Here is a 14,663-nt window from a genome sequence, read left to right as displayed (position 1 = left end):
AACAGGATCATGTAAATAGATGAGTATACAAGTAAATTCATGGAAATGGGTGAAACTGAAGAAGAAAAAAATGGTCAATGTCACTTCAAAAGCATTGAGTTCATTAATTAATTAGCCATTGTGATACTTGATATTAGAGTCCTCTAAAACCAGGGTATTAGACTTTTGATATACTGAATATATGTTTATGAAAAAGAATTAATATTTTCTTTTTGAATAGCACATCATGTGCTCGAGGTACTTCACCAAGACTCTGGTGTCAGTTTTATGACTGCGGTAAAATTGGCTTCAATATGCCTTTGGGAGCTACTAATTAGCGATTTGTTCGCCCAATTTGCCTTTTCTTTCTCTTTATTGTTACAATTTTTCTCATTAGCAATCCGACAAGGCCTTTTGGGGTTGCTAGGCAACGCATCACATTAAAAAGCAGACAAGTGGTTAGTACTCCCATTTCTTGGATCTTCAAGAGTTCTACTGCCAATCTTCTTCATATTGCTTCATTGATACATATAACTATTTCCTCGCCTTCCTTTATCTTTTTGATCAGTTTTTGTAGATCCAATATTTTATGCTTCATCCAACATGAATTAATTTGGAAATCTATTGTCTTGATTAGTCTCTGGTCTCATCCACCGTCATGATTGATATCTGCAGGCATGATTTAAAGATTATACTTTTGTCATTCCAGGTATCACACACCATCATTGCAAACGCATGTTGGGGATAGAAATATTACGAGAGACTTTTATGATTTTATAATGATATAATGCTTTGAAAACGTCATCTTTAATATAAACAAAATTGTGAGACAAACAGTGAAATTTTCAATTCTTTATACTTTCGTATTTAAAAAAGGATATGCATGTATAATCATGTGTATTATGGTCGCGTGTATAAGTCATGAGATGTAATGAGGTGTAACAACATCATTAACAAGAAACGTTTTGGAAAACTAGAAATTATTAAAAAAATAACACACAACTAAGAGGGACAAAATAATATGAGCATGGAGATGGAAGGAGAAGAGAGGGGTAGACATATATTGTCTGCAGAATGAGATACCGATAGCTATAATAATAATAATAATACACAACGTTTTATTAGGCGCTTAATACTGGTGTTTCTAAGCGCACCATTGTCTGATTAAAAATTACCAACCAAAACTTATATTAAACACACAAATTACAAATCTGTTCTTTATTCAATAAATCTTGCATATAATTATAATAATACAAATAAAAATGAGATTAAACACAAGGTCAAACAAAGAAGTCGAGAGATAGGGAGGGGAAGAGAAGGCGAGGGGAGGAGGAAGAGAGAGAGAGAAAGAGAGGTGAGAGGGTGAGAGAGAGAGAGAGAGAGAGAGAGAGTGTGTGTGTGTGTGTGTGTGTGTGTGTGAGAGAGAGAGAGAGAGAGAGAGAGAGAGAGAGAGAGACAGAGACAGAGAGAGATAGAGAAACGGAGACAGATGGACAGAGAGAGAGGGAGAGAGAGGTTGCTAGAGGTAGATATCGTGAAAGGTGACAGGACATGATGGTAATACGGCACTGGGAAGAAGGATCATGAATCTATCAAGATAAGTATGATTATTTTTATAACTATATGCGGATTGTTACATGAAGAAACAACAATTTGCCATTATGGGAATTTTACAGGTTGATTACGCGAGAGATTGTAATAAAGAAACGGTATGAACCGTTTCAAAAGCTTTACTTTCATTCAACTGCTGTCAAAAAGCAACAAAGAAGACGATTTGGAATATCTTTCTAATACTTATCTGGAATAGATCTTCTATTTCTCATTCATATTCCCCCTAAGGATTCTAATCAGATTGGTGAGGAGATGACCAGAAAATGCTACTTGGTGAGAAGGCGTTACGTAACTTGTCTCTATTGTCTGTGTAAGATATAGATTATAATTTGATATTCACATAACCTTGTGGCATTTGAGAAGTTTTTTTCTCCTTATCTTTGTAGAAGACGAGAAGACCCTGGGGTGGATCTGAGAGGACAACACGCTACTTTACCCAATATGATCGTGGGAGAATTTTTTGGAGTAAGGCGAGTAATCATACCACTTAAAGATGGCCTGCTCTAACTCAACAACATATGCTAATTGATACTGCAATTATATATTTTTTATCATTTTTTATGTATATTTCTTTTCCTGCCCCTTGATACTCCTTACCTTCCATGATGCCCTTTTAAGGCATGAAATATCATCAATTTAATGTAGGAACGGAGTGCAGGGTAATGGTGGAAAATGCAGTATATACCTTTACATGAAGTCATCTATATTCAGTATATATCCCTTCATCACTCTTCAGAGTTAGGGAAGAGCAGTGGAATATGTTTCATAAGCTGTTGAATTAGCATATAGATGACGTGCTTAATAATCATTATTATTGCCCAGATGGAGATTATTCCGGGCGAAAACCAAGACAGAGTGCACTGCATGTAGGGCGAAGAATGTCTAACGAGTCGGGATCCTTTGCCCCAGTTATATTGGTCATGTCCATTCATTTTGTAGAGAGAAGGGTAAGTCAAAAATGGAGAGTAAGAAACATTCTATTTGAAAAAGAAAAAAAACAACATTTCTAATCATATTTTTTTAAAACAAAACGAGCAACAGAGAGAGAGAGAGGGGGGAAGGAGAGAGAGAGAGAGAGAGAGAGAGAGAGAATGGTAGAAGTATCGTTGTAGTGTTGTAGCATGCCAGAGAGTTTTCCCAAGTGGTGTAGCAACTGGATCGGCAAATGTCCACCCCACTCCTCCACCACCACTGGCTCCCTCGAATGGCCAAGAACAAGACAGGAAAGCACAAAAGAAAAAGAAAACAAAGAAATAAAGAAAGGGAGAGGGGAAATGCAATATGAAAAGAAGACGATATGATCCCTTCCGAATTATCCCATCTAAATATCGCCTTGGTACGTGCGACATTAATTTTCATCACTCCAATACTTCCTTTGGACAATTCAGTACTCAGTTTATATGTTGTGGCTGGGCTGAAAAGGATGTCCTTAAGCTGGACAGGTACGCAATTACTAAACCTTGATTGACAGTGACGAGTAGAAATGTATGTCTTTCAAAAGAAATTTATCGCCGGGCTGAGATTCTATAACAACATAAAAAGTCCAGTGAATAAACCGATATGCCACGATTTGCACTCTAAAAAGATTGTCCCAACAACAATATCCGACAAAATGTTTGAAGTTTTTTTTTGTCTAAATGGGGTAATATTTGGCACAATCAATGGTCGAACACGACTATTGGGCAGTTTTTAGGTAATTAGGTAATTATTGTCCTACGGGCACTTTCGTTACTTGAGGAGTACAGTTTTCGTATGATGGTACTAGTCCTACTGTGGGATTGCCGGGGCAGGTAGCTGTAGTTGTCCGGCAGGTAGTTGTCCAGAATAGTTTTGTCGTCCTGGGCCCCGTTGATATCAATCGCAACTATGTACTGAAGAGATAGGAGAATGCAAACTTGCGATTGACTGGAGGACTTGCGATTGATTTGGATCAATCGCAACTCTTTATAAGACGGGGCCCTGGAGACGAACTGTTGTGCATGTGGTAGTAATGATTTAGTGGTGAAAGTTGTAAGCAAGAAAAGGACACAAAGTCATGCTGTCGGGTAATGCCACCTATAGAGTGCTTTGATGTCAATGAATGATGAAGTTCGAGGCAAATAATTATGCTAAGCTTTTCGCATCGGTAAAATCCAAAGAGATATGATAAAGGAACCGAAAAAGGCTTCATGTTTACAAGAGTTACTTTGGTTAATAAATAAACATATTTTGTTTGAGTTGTTTACAACCGATACAGATCTTAAAATGCGCATCACATGCATATTTCATTACATTCTATAATCTACGTAATGCACTGTGAATGAATATCATCAATTTTGCAAGTTAGACGGTAATACAAATCGACGGAAATTTTTGTTTAAGATTTCCGTTATTTTTCTTGAACTCCTTTTGGCTTCCGTCTCCTGCGCCATGCCATATTTTCTTCCTCAAAGGAGATGATATTTTGTAGCCTTTTAGGAATCGATTTATGCAGTTTCCTCACGCTACCTGCGGATTAAGAGGGATAAAACCTGATGCATTTTATTCTCCTTGCAAGATACAATGGCGGCAGAAACTGACAAGTAATTTCTAGATTTGCATTTTACCTGGGAAAATTAAATTTGGCCATCTCCACTTTGTTAGTCTGCTTGCCTGCTTGTTTGTCCCATTCTTTTTTGTCCCGAGTTTTATTATCTCTCTATTTTCCTCTCTCTGTGTCTATCTGTGTCTCTATCCTTCTCTCTCTCTCTCTCTCTCTATACCCCTCTCTCCATCTCACTCTCTCTCTCTCTCTCCCTCTCTATCTCTATCTCTCTATCTCTTTCTCTCTCTCTCTCCCTCCCTCTCTTTCTCTCTCTCTCTTTCATCCTCTGTCTCTGTATGTCTCTTTATTTTCCTACATTTCCGTCCGTGCTGCTTTTTCCCCCTCTCTCCTCTTTAACTCTATATCCTTCCTCCTATATTTCTTCATCTATCTATCTATCTATATTTATATTTGTCTATCTATTTCTTTATCTATTTATCTATCTATCATTTTATATTCTTATCTATTCATCTATCATTCTAAATAACTAATTTTTCTTCTTTTGTAAAAACCGTTCTTCTTCTAACAATCTTCTAATCTTAATCATGATCTCTCCTCCTCCCACTGTAACTGTCGATAAAGGACACGAACTCCACCTCCATCTATCTCTGTCTTTCTGGTCCTTATTTCTCTTTATATCGTGTATTTCTCTGTTTATCTCCCTTATTTCTCTGACTTTCTCTTTCTTTCTATTTCTCTGCCTATCTCTCTCTCTCTCTCTCTCTCTCTCTCTCTCTCTCTCTATCTGCTTCTCTCTTTCTGCCCTCTGTCTGTCTGTCTCTCTCACTCTCCCTCTGTCTCTATGTATCTCTCTCTATCTCTCTCACTCTCTGTGTGTGTGTGTCTCTCTCTCTCTGCTTTACTTGACTATACCCTCCCTCTCATTTCCTTCTCGCGATTTCTCCATCTCTTTCTTTCTCTCGACTTTCTCTCTTTCTTTCTGTCTTTCCCTCTCTCCCTTCCCTTTTCTCGTTTTCTTTCTATCCTTTTCTCCCTGTCCCTATCTTTCTGTCTCCTCCCTTTCCCCTCTCTTTAGTTCATTTCCTTGTTTTCGCCTAAGGGGTGTGGATTGTAGGCTTTTCCCTGTCTATCTCGTTACACAATATTCTATTATTTTGATGGCGCATCGGGGAAGATTAGGACTCCTCATCACCGTTCTTTCTTCTCTCTCCAAAAGATGAGTTAAAAAGTGACATTTAAGGGTGGGAGATAGATGCGAGAGTCTTAACGCGGCGGATCTACCTGGCTCAGTCTGCGAAGACTCTAAAAGGAAAAATATTGCTGCCATCTTCCTTTCTACTTCATTGTTTAATTTCATGCGCGTGAGATTTGTTGTCAGTTAAAATATGGATATTAGTTCCGCTCCGAAGCAAATCTGGTTCGATATGATTTATGGATAAAGAGATAAAGAAAAAGAAAAATGGGTACAGAGAGGGAAGAGATAGATGTAATGAATAAGGGGGAAAAGAACAAATAAAGATAATTAGACAAGAGATGTATTTTATTCCATATCTTTCTTTTTTTGTGGAAAGAAATGGAAACTTCAAAGTGAGCAGTAAAGTAAAGGATAATATACAATCAATGTCAATTTTATTTTACTTATTTGCTTATTATCCTTATCGTTATCGTTATTTCTGTTATCATGACTACTACTACTACTACTAGTAGTAGTAGTAGTAGTAGTAGTAGTATAGTAATAGTAGTGATGGTGGTGGTGTCGATGGAAATAGAAGGGGAAGGTTATGCAATATAATTAATTTTTCAGCTGTTGAAGGTATTCGATACCACTAATCAAACTTCTATTTATGTCTAAGCTACTGATTTTCTATAAAAAGCACTAACGTGTATAACAAAACGAGTCGTCAGTGTTACAATCTAAAACATTTGATGTGGTGTTCCCCAGGGATCCCTTTTTGCTCCATTGTTTTTTAAATATTTATAAAAGTTGTTCACGATTCGGTATTTTTACCTGAACTCTTTATGATTTATATGAATATTGTACAAGACTGTGTTCCCTCTATATGCTATGAAGCAGAAGTAGGTGAATTGCATTCAGACAATCGAATATAACATGTTTGAATTTATTCAAATCAGCGAATAGATGACATTATTATGCAAAATTAAAATACTGTTCAGCAATGGAGAAATCATTGCCAGAGCAAAAGGGTATTCGTGAAGAAGAAAATAGAATATATCTAAGATTGTAGCTACTATTTATAAATTGCATTTCCTGTTTCCTATCAAAATATTATCTCCAAACATATTCTCCCTTACTTATTGTACTTGCACTCTTACAATCCAGAGTTGATTTATATACGAACCGTCATAAATACTGTCATGTCATCTAAATCTCGCCCTAATTTTATATGATCTTGAAAAACCTCGGGTACTGTTCGTAAGTTTGTTTTATATGAAAAAGTTAGAATCATTCTCATCCTACATGATAAGTGACAGATATATTTGCAGTCTTAAGTACCTGGTTATTCATTTAAAAAAAAAAAAAAAAAAAAAAAAAATCGTTTGGCTGGCCTCGAATTCTGTCTCGATCAGTTCATACCAGAAAAGACCTTGCTAGTAAAATATTTCCACAAGAGATTTATTTCGAATGTGTTTAGCCTTTTTATATCTTAAGTAGCATATATATATATATATATATATGTTATGACAGAGATAATATACACTGGAGGACTTGGAAAGGGGTAGCGGGAGGGGTTGGCAGTATCGAGAGGGTGGCGGGGGTGGTGAGGTTAGGGAGAACGATAAGGGGGGGGGGGTAGTGTATTGGTAAATTACTTTGATTTTTATAAAAATTGATATTGTATGTAAATTAATATGATTTTTGCTTTTGGACCCCATGGAAGAACAGGACCATTTTGAAAATGGTTCTGAAATGGGCTATCCAACCGTTTGTCTATACTTTACACATTTACTTACTTTCTTATCGTTTTTTTAAAACTTGTATGTATATATGGATTTCGGGAATAAAAACAAACAAACAAACAAACAAACAAATAGTTTATGGGAATTTCTTGGATTGTTATCCCATTTAGTCTGAGACATTTGCATGCATTTAGTATGAAAAAGAAGGAAAACATATGTTTTAGTATGCAGTGTGGGTTTCCTTACTTTTGTGTGGATTCTGTGATTCTTAACTACAACTTAAAGGTATCATGTCCCGTTTGCAGGCCAAACAAATGAAAAAGTTGAATTCTAACGGCATTTGAGAGATAATACTCGTTTAGAACTTCCATCAAAACAAAAGGGTTTGAAAATGTCTCTTTGTGGGAAAAAACCGACCGTTGGTAATTGAATCGAATTTAGCGATCGCGGTCGTTTAATTAAATAGTCTGATTTCCAGACCCTCGTAACGAATGGTCGTACGTTTTGTGCTGCGCAAAGATTCAATCAATTTAGTTTTGGCCATTATAAGAAGTGGGTTATTGATGTAGACAAATGCTCGTGTACCCTTTACAGCTCATTTTATGAATGTTATTGCCAAAGAAAAAGAGAAGTCAGTCAGTCACTCAATAGTGTCTGACAGTGAAGTATAGAAAGTAAACACATTTTCTTGCATAATATGAATACTAGGACAGATTCATAATTCGTGCAAATTTCTACAGAATTTTATGTTGGCTGTAAAAGGGATACACTACGTTGAATGCAGTTTACCACCGGTTTTTATATCAATACCGGTATCAGCAAAATGTAAGCTCATCATTCCTTCATAGCAGTCATGAGTCTTTAAAACAAAACTGAAAGAGAAGGAAAAAGTTACCTCTAGTTGCTTGGGATGATGGATTTAATATCATCTGAACTTAATCGGAATTTCTTCCTAGTACTGTTTTTTTCTTCATTCTTAAATTGTCTAATACAGTCTAAATGATGAAAGAAACTGACAATATCTACCGAAATGGTTGTCAGCTTTTGAGTTCACTGAATCGGGAAATTCCGTATAAATATGACGATGGTTATAATCGGATTTTTTTCCAAATATAGCGTTTAGAGTCTTCAACAAATAATGTAATCTTCTTATGACTACCGTAATTATTGCAACCAACCTCCCTTCCCCACTCTCTCTCTCTCTCTCTCTATCTCTCTCTCTCTCTCTCTCTCTCTCTCTCTCTATCTCTTTCTTATTTTACACACTTTCTCTTTTTTCTTCTTCTTCTTTTTGTTTTACCTCGTAATACATATTTCGCTAACACTGAGTTTATCTATAGCTTTATCCCTTTTGCTCTCTTATGTTACACACCGTCTTAACCTCACAATTCATGAATCACCAAACGCATTGTGGTAAATCTGAAAGTAAGATTTTTTATTCTTATTCATCAGAATGTTATGAGGCTTTTTATTTCAGTTTACCTCTTAAAATATTCTCTCTTTATCTGTCTCTCTATTAGTATTAATTTTTTTTTTACACACTTCCTTCATCTTGCATTACCTGTTGTAACAAACACAAACACTTTAAGTTTGAAATCTGTCTTGTTAATCAACATGTTCTCGGGTCTTTATGATATCTTTCTAATTTACTACTCTCGTTCTCTCTTTCACCATCTCTCTCTCTCTCTCTCTCTTTCTCTCTCTCTCTCTCTCTCTCTCTCTCTCTCTTTCTCTCTCTCACTCTCTCTTTCTCTCATTCCCACTCTCTCACTCTCTTTCTCCATTGTTTTACACACCTCATTTCATCTCGCATTCCACTATTACCGGTGCATTACTGCCTGCAAGTTAAAAGTATGTCTTGTTGATCAGAACATCAGGTCCGTTTTAATTTCAATCTTTTTAATTTAATATGATCTCTCTTTGCAGCGCCTCCCCTCCCCCCACCCCCCCCCCCCCCAACCGCTCTCTCTCTCTCTCTCTTTCTCTCTCTCTCTCTCTCTCTCTCTCTCTCTTCTCATCTCTCTCCCTTTTCTTTCTCAAGACAAGAAGCCATTTTCATGCATTCTTCCACGAGAAAACAATACACTACGTAACTAGCATGCGCAGTAGGCACCACTTAGGGCTTCTCTTTCGACTTCACGTCTTTCTCTCTACCAAGGAGGCGCCACCAGCAAGCCCAGTGCACGCCCACCAACGTACCGTAACTCCCACCGATCACGACTCTATCAGGCAAAGAGAGAGCTATCAACAAACGAGCATCGAGCTAGCGAAGGCAATCACTCTCCGCACGACTTACAACCACCAACCACCGTCTCTTGGAGCCGTCACGTCTTCAGTACTTTCACCGCGGACACACCACCTAGCACTTGTGCAAAGAAACCCTCTTAGACACAACAAAAGAAATCCGAAGACAAAAAAAATCATCACTCTCTCGTTTACAATCCAATACCACATCAAGGTTTATTGTCACACATCATCGTCGTCGCTGCCATTGTCCTAGTCGTCGAAGACATCATTCTGAAGGCTAGTTCATCGTTTTAATCGACTGAGAAACATCCAGCGTTCACTTAGTTCTCCGTACTCAGTACAACGCTTGTTTTACAGGTGAGAAATCGCTACTTCATTAACAATTCTTGTGGTAATTTGAAAATGCAAGTTGAATGTGTAATTTCTGAATAGAGAGAAGGAGATGAAACGTAGAAATTACTTTACCCCAATAATAAAACGAATATGACTGCATGTGTCTTGCTTCTTTATAACAAAAATGAATTCAATGATGAGAGGCTATTGCTTGACGTGGTCCTTTATTAAATCATTATTTTCATTGTATGAACGAACACTGCAGTTAGATAATTCAATCATGAACATGGACAACAATGACTGCTTGCTTTCTCGCATTCTGTGCATTCCTACTTATATATCGATTCTTTTATTTTCATACATGCTATATCTATGAATCTTATCCCTGTATTTTTCAATGTTGTTTTTGGTTCAATGGTTCATCAGTCGAAAAATATTCAAAATTTTGAAATTACTCTTGACGCGATAGCTATATAAATGTACTTGAACAGTATAGGACGTGTTAGAGTGAAGTTGCTTTTGTCAGTTGCATGTCGTCATTAACTTGTTTGGTTTCTTTGAGTTTTTCCTGTCAACAAATTCTATATCGTCCAGATCAATCTTTATTTCATAGTATTTTGATTTGTTACAATTTCGTAAAGTATTTACTGTGAAAAGGTTTGGCAATGTTTTTCCCAACACTTTGCCCAACGTTGTGCCAGTAGTCAACCCAACCATTTATTGGGCAATATTTCGCCCAATGGTATTGGTAAACGTAAGTACCCTATACATGACACGTGCATTATTGTTTCGTATTGTGCCCAACAGCTGGTCAAGATTTTCCCAACAAGTGGGCTACCGTAGTCGGGCAGTTAAAGGGTCATATCTTTGCTCAAATTTTGGTAAAATAGTGCCCAACAAAAGAATTACGTAAATCTACCCATTTTTCACAGTGTTCATTGTTTATCGTGATTTTAACATCATACTGTAATAGTCTCATCCTACTTCAGTTTTACATAAATAGTCACATATACACCCTAAAAGAATTTGGGTCAATATCAATAGGCCGATTTCTAAAGAGGGAACATTCCTTGTTTAAATCTTTAAATAGTCAAATATTGGGTTAATTTTACCCATCTTTTCTTATAAGTGTACACTTTTAAAATTCTCCCTTCACCGAATGCCTATTTGTGTTCTGCACCCTGTAAATGCACTTTGTTACATGTTACAAGTTTGTTTTGGTATAGAAGCTTCCTTCTCACTTGAATTCAATTAACTTCACTTTCTAACCGTACATTTTTCATGACGTTTCATTATTGCCGCCTAGTATGTCACTGTTCATAATAAGGATTCTACTAATACGTACTGGTAAACAACAGGAAAAGATTGAGTTTTGATACTTACGTGGTAAGTATATGCACACTTTTGTTTCATTCGATTCATTTGATAAACCGGTCATCATTTTCGGTCACGTGTATTCAGTGTCTTTTTGTTCAATGTAATTTTCAAAAAACGTATTCGGAAATTGGCAATAGTTATATGGGAATCTATGAAGCCATTTCAATAATAGAATGAACTGTTGTTTTGAGAAACTTGTGACGGTAACCATGATCCAAGCACCGGCACGCACTAACAACTTAAAGCTTTCAATAATTCACGCCATTTCAATTTCCCCAAGCCGTTTCATAGGAACGGAACGATCGTCTCACATCCCTGCAAGTTCAATTCCCACTCATCTTTATCCATTAAAACCTGGATGAGCCTGGTAAAACACAAACACACACGCACACGACATTCCAAATATCTTTCTTAGCCGTGTCTACTTATCATTTCATTTAGATTTAGATATTTTAGTTGGTTTACTCTGGAGAATTTTAATTAAATTATTTTTTAAGCGGCTCGAGCATCTTTGGAGATAATAATAATAAAGATATTTCGTTCTTATATAGCGCATTTCAGGACCGCAGGCCCTCTCATTCCTCACTCCCTGGGGAGCATTCCAACCAGGCGTCATTTTTTTTTACAAGCGCACACTAATCTTGCTCATCTAACTACATTAACTTTTGCATCCTATACTGGGTACCCATTAACACCTGGGTGGAGAGTGGCAAATGTAGATCAATGTCTCGCCAAAGGACATTAGAGCCGCAGCGGGACTTGGACTGCGGACCTTGTGATCCACAGTCTTGTGACATATCCACTCGACCACGGCACCTCTACATGAGATAATTTTGTGCGCTTTGAATATTGTCATTGTCATTCTTATTATTCAATGTAGGCCTCATTATAAAGTTTGTTGTTACATCTAATATGCAAATGTCAGTAAAGATGTTTTGATTTGACGATTTGAAATAAACTTTCGGGTTATCATATCTTTAAACAGTAAACTTGACTAAAGGTACACCCTACAATGGTGTAGGTGGGCTGGGTCTTTGGTGGGACATCTAGTTGTCGTTGTAGGTCGGGTCCATAGAGATATATACTGTTAGTAGTATATATCTCTATGGTCGGGTCTGACCAGCCCTTAAACTTGTTTTCTAATTATTACAATGCAATTTGTATTGTTAATGCCTCTATCTGTAACACTGGTATCAATGCATGCAAATTTACATGTTCCTACAATACCTTACGATATGAAAATCTCAGCTGCCATGAACTTTATCAATCAATCAATCAAAGGATATATAATTGGTCTACTCTTAATTAAGTAAAGTCTACATGCTTAGTAACATTTGCTACGAAATGCCAACGTATTGTGTTAAAATTAACATAATGCCCAAGATTAATGAGATGATTTAGAAGGTCATTATGTTACGTAATGTCATTTTCATAATGATACGAATTAGACCACGTGAAAGAAACAAAAGAAGAAAAATAAATGCTTGAGGATTATTGTTGAAGAAATTTTACCTTATAGTCCTAAAATTCAAATTGTCCTTTTTGTCTTTAAAAGTGTATAGCATGTGATACGTGGTAAAAGTGATTGAATTACACATTTTTTTGTCATAGAGAGTAAACAAAATATTCACTCAAATTTTGAAGATTAGTTATTGATGTTAGAGATTCATACTATTTGATATTCAAAATGGTCGTAAAATTAATTACATTATAATAGTTATTTGGAGGATTAGTTTCCTGAGGTTTTGAACAAGAACGATTAGCAAGAGGAAAATAATGCTCATAATTTCAAACGAAAATTCGTTCCGCGAGATGATAGCTCTAATAGTATTATGTTATCATAACTAGATGGGTATAATTTCGAAGAATTTCCATAATTTTGTTAACTTCTATATCAACTTGCTTCCCATAAACATTTGATCACATTAAAACATGTATTTTCAAAATGTAATGATACATTTTACATGTAAGTACAAATAAATCCCACAATCTATTTAGAAATATAGTTCAGAAAATTCCACGCATCTTTTGGTTTATCAATCAACTTTGAAAAAAATTTGTAACCTATGTTTTATTTCTAGGATTCATGGTTGTAATAAGGTAGACTGTTGTTTTATCAGAACAGTCAAAGGTAACCAAACCAAATAACTATGCACACGGTAGAACACGTAAACAAACCACAGAATAATTCAAGTGTATGTATAGGTAGCCACTGATTTTTTCTTCTTCAGAAGTCGAAAATATACCCGAGTAACATACATAAATATGAATGCATCTTATAGCGCGAAATCCACCATGTCCAGCAAAATTATTGTTCAATGCAAAAGACGTTGGAAACATAAACTTAAATAATTATGTCAAAGTTCAAAACTCTGAGTGAAAAAGAATCAATAACATACTCATTAACTTGTATCAGATATTTGTATCATGTTTGGAAATAGGCTATAGGCTTCAATTAAATGAATTATCTTAGCTGCCAGGAAATAATCTCTACCTCTAACAATGCTATTTTCCCCATTTTTTAGAAACATTAAATACATTGATTCGTAGTAGATATCAATTCAATAGTATTTTGGGAAATGAGTGTATTGGCAAGTCTACACTAGTATATCCCACACGTTTATGCCCACACCTAAGATTTTAATGTATATCTGGTAATTGTATTATGTTTATAACCATTTTAGAGCTTCGATCAGACCAACTATAAACATGATGAAATGAAACGACACTTTGGATTTCAATGTATGTCACACCTCCTCAATATTTGGTAATGCATTGGACATCAAATGATTAAATACCATATAGACTTGCTCATATAGAACAGTAAAGGTTATGTTTATTTGAAAAGGTCGCATTTGAATTTCCTGTAGCAAACATGTTCATTTTTTTACAAGCTAATCTCTCAGATCTCTATAGCATGCCATCGCAAATTAATGAATTGGAATGTATTTCACCGTGCCAAATTAGAAAAGAATACAGTCTCTGTCATCTCATTAATCATGCAGATGTGGTTTGAATCTTCTCCCTAAAGATGTTAAGTACTTATGATTGGTTCACAAAGAAACATTTCTTCACTAGCAGGAAACGAAATTCCCAATGAAAAGCTTTAAATGTCAAGTAGGATTATCAAAATGTTAGATATTCATAATTAAGAGTCAAATTAGAATTTATCATGCAGTCTATTTAAATGTATGTTTCAAACGGGGGGGGGGGGGGGCTGCAGTACTTTTCTTAGAAGTACAGTTCCGGAATTCCGGAATTCCGACGGCCTTCTTTGGGCTCTTCCAATGGAAGGGGGTTGGGGTGGGGACGGATAGGAGAGAAAATATCAGACATATGGAATCTCGCCCCCCCCCCCCCAAGACTTCGAAAGGAGGGTTTTGACCTCTTAAATGTTTGGGTTTTTTTTCATTGGGGGATAGGTGCCATGGCATTCTTCCCCCTGTGTCTACCTATGTTATACAACTCTCATTATTAATCAATATCTAGCTGTCTCCGATTTGATTTTTGAACGCCTCTTGTTTAGATTAGAAGTGTATGTAAATAACAGGTCGCCGTTGAAACACGTGACAAACAAAGCCCTTTATCATACAATGTCGTCCTTTTCTAATTGGACATTTCATATGGCTTCATGTTTCCTGATATATAATGAAACCCATATAAATGTAGAAAC

Source organism: Strongylocentrotus purpuratus, unplaced genomic scaffold, assembly GCF_000002235.5.
Source record: "Strongylocentrotus purpuratus isolate Spur 01 unplaced genomic scaffold, Spur_5.0 spur5_scaffold_6, whole genome shotgun sequence".
NCBI lineage: Eukaryota > Metazoa > Echinodermata > Echinoidea > Camarodonta > Strongylocentrotidae > Strongylocentrotus > Strongylocentrotus purpuratus.
Note: the sequence above shows the minus strand (reverse complement) of the source record.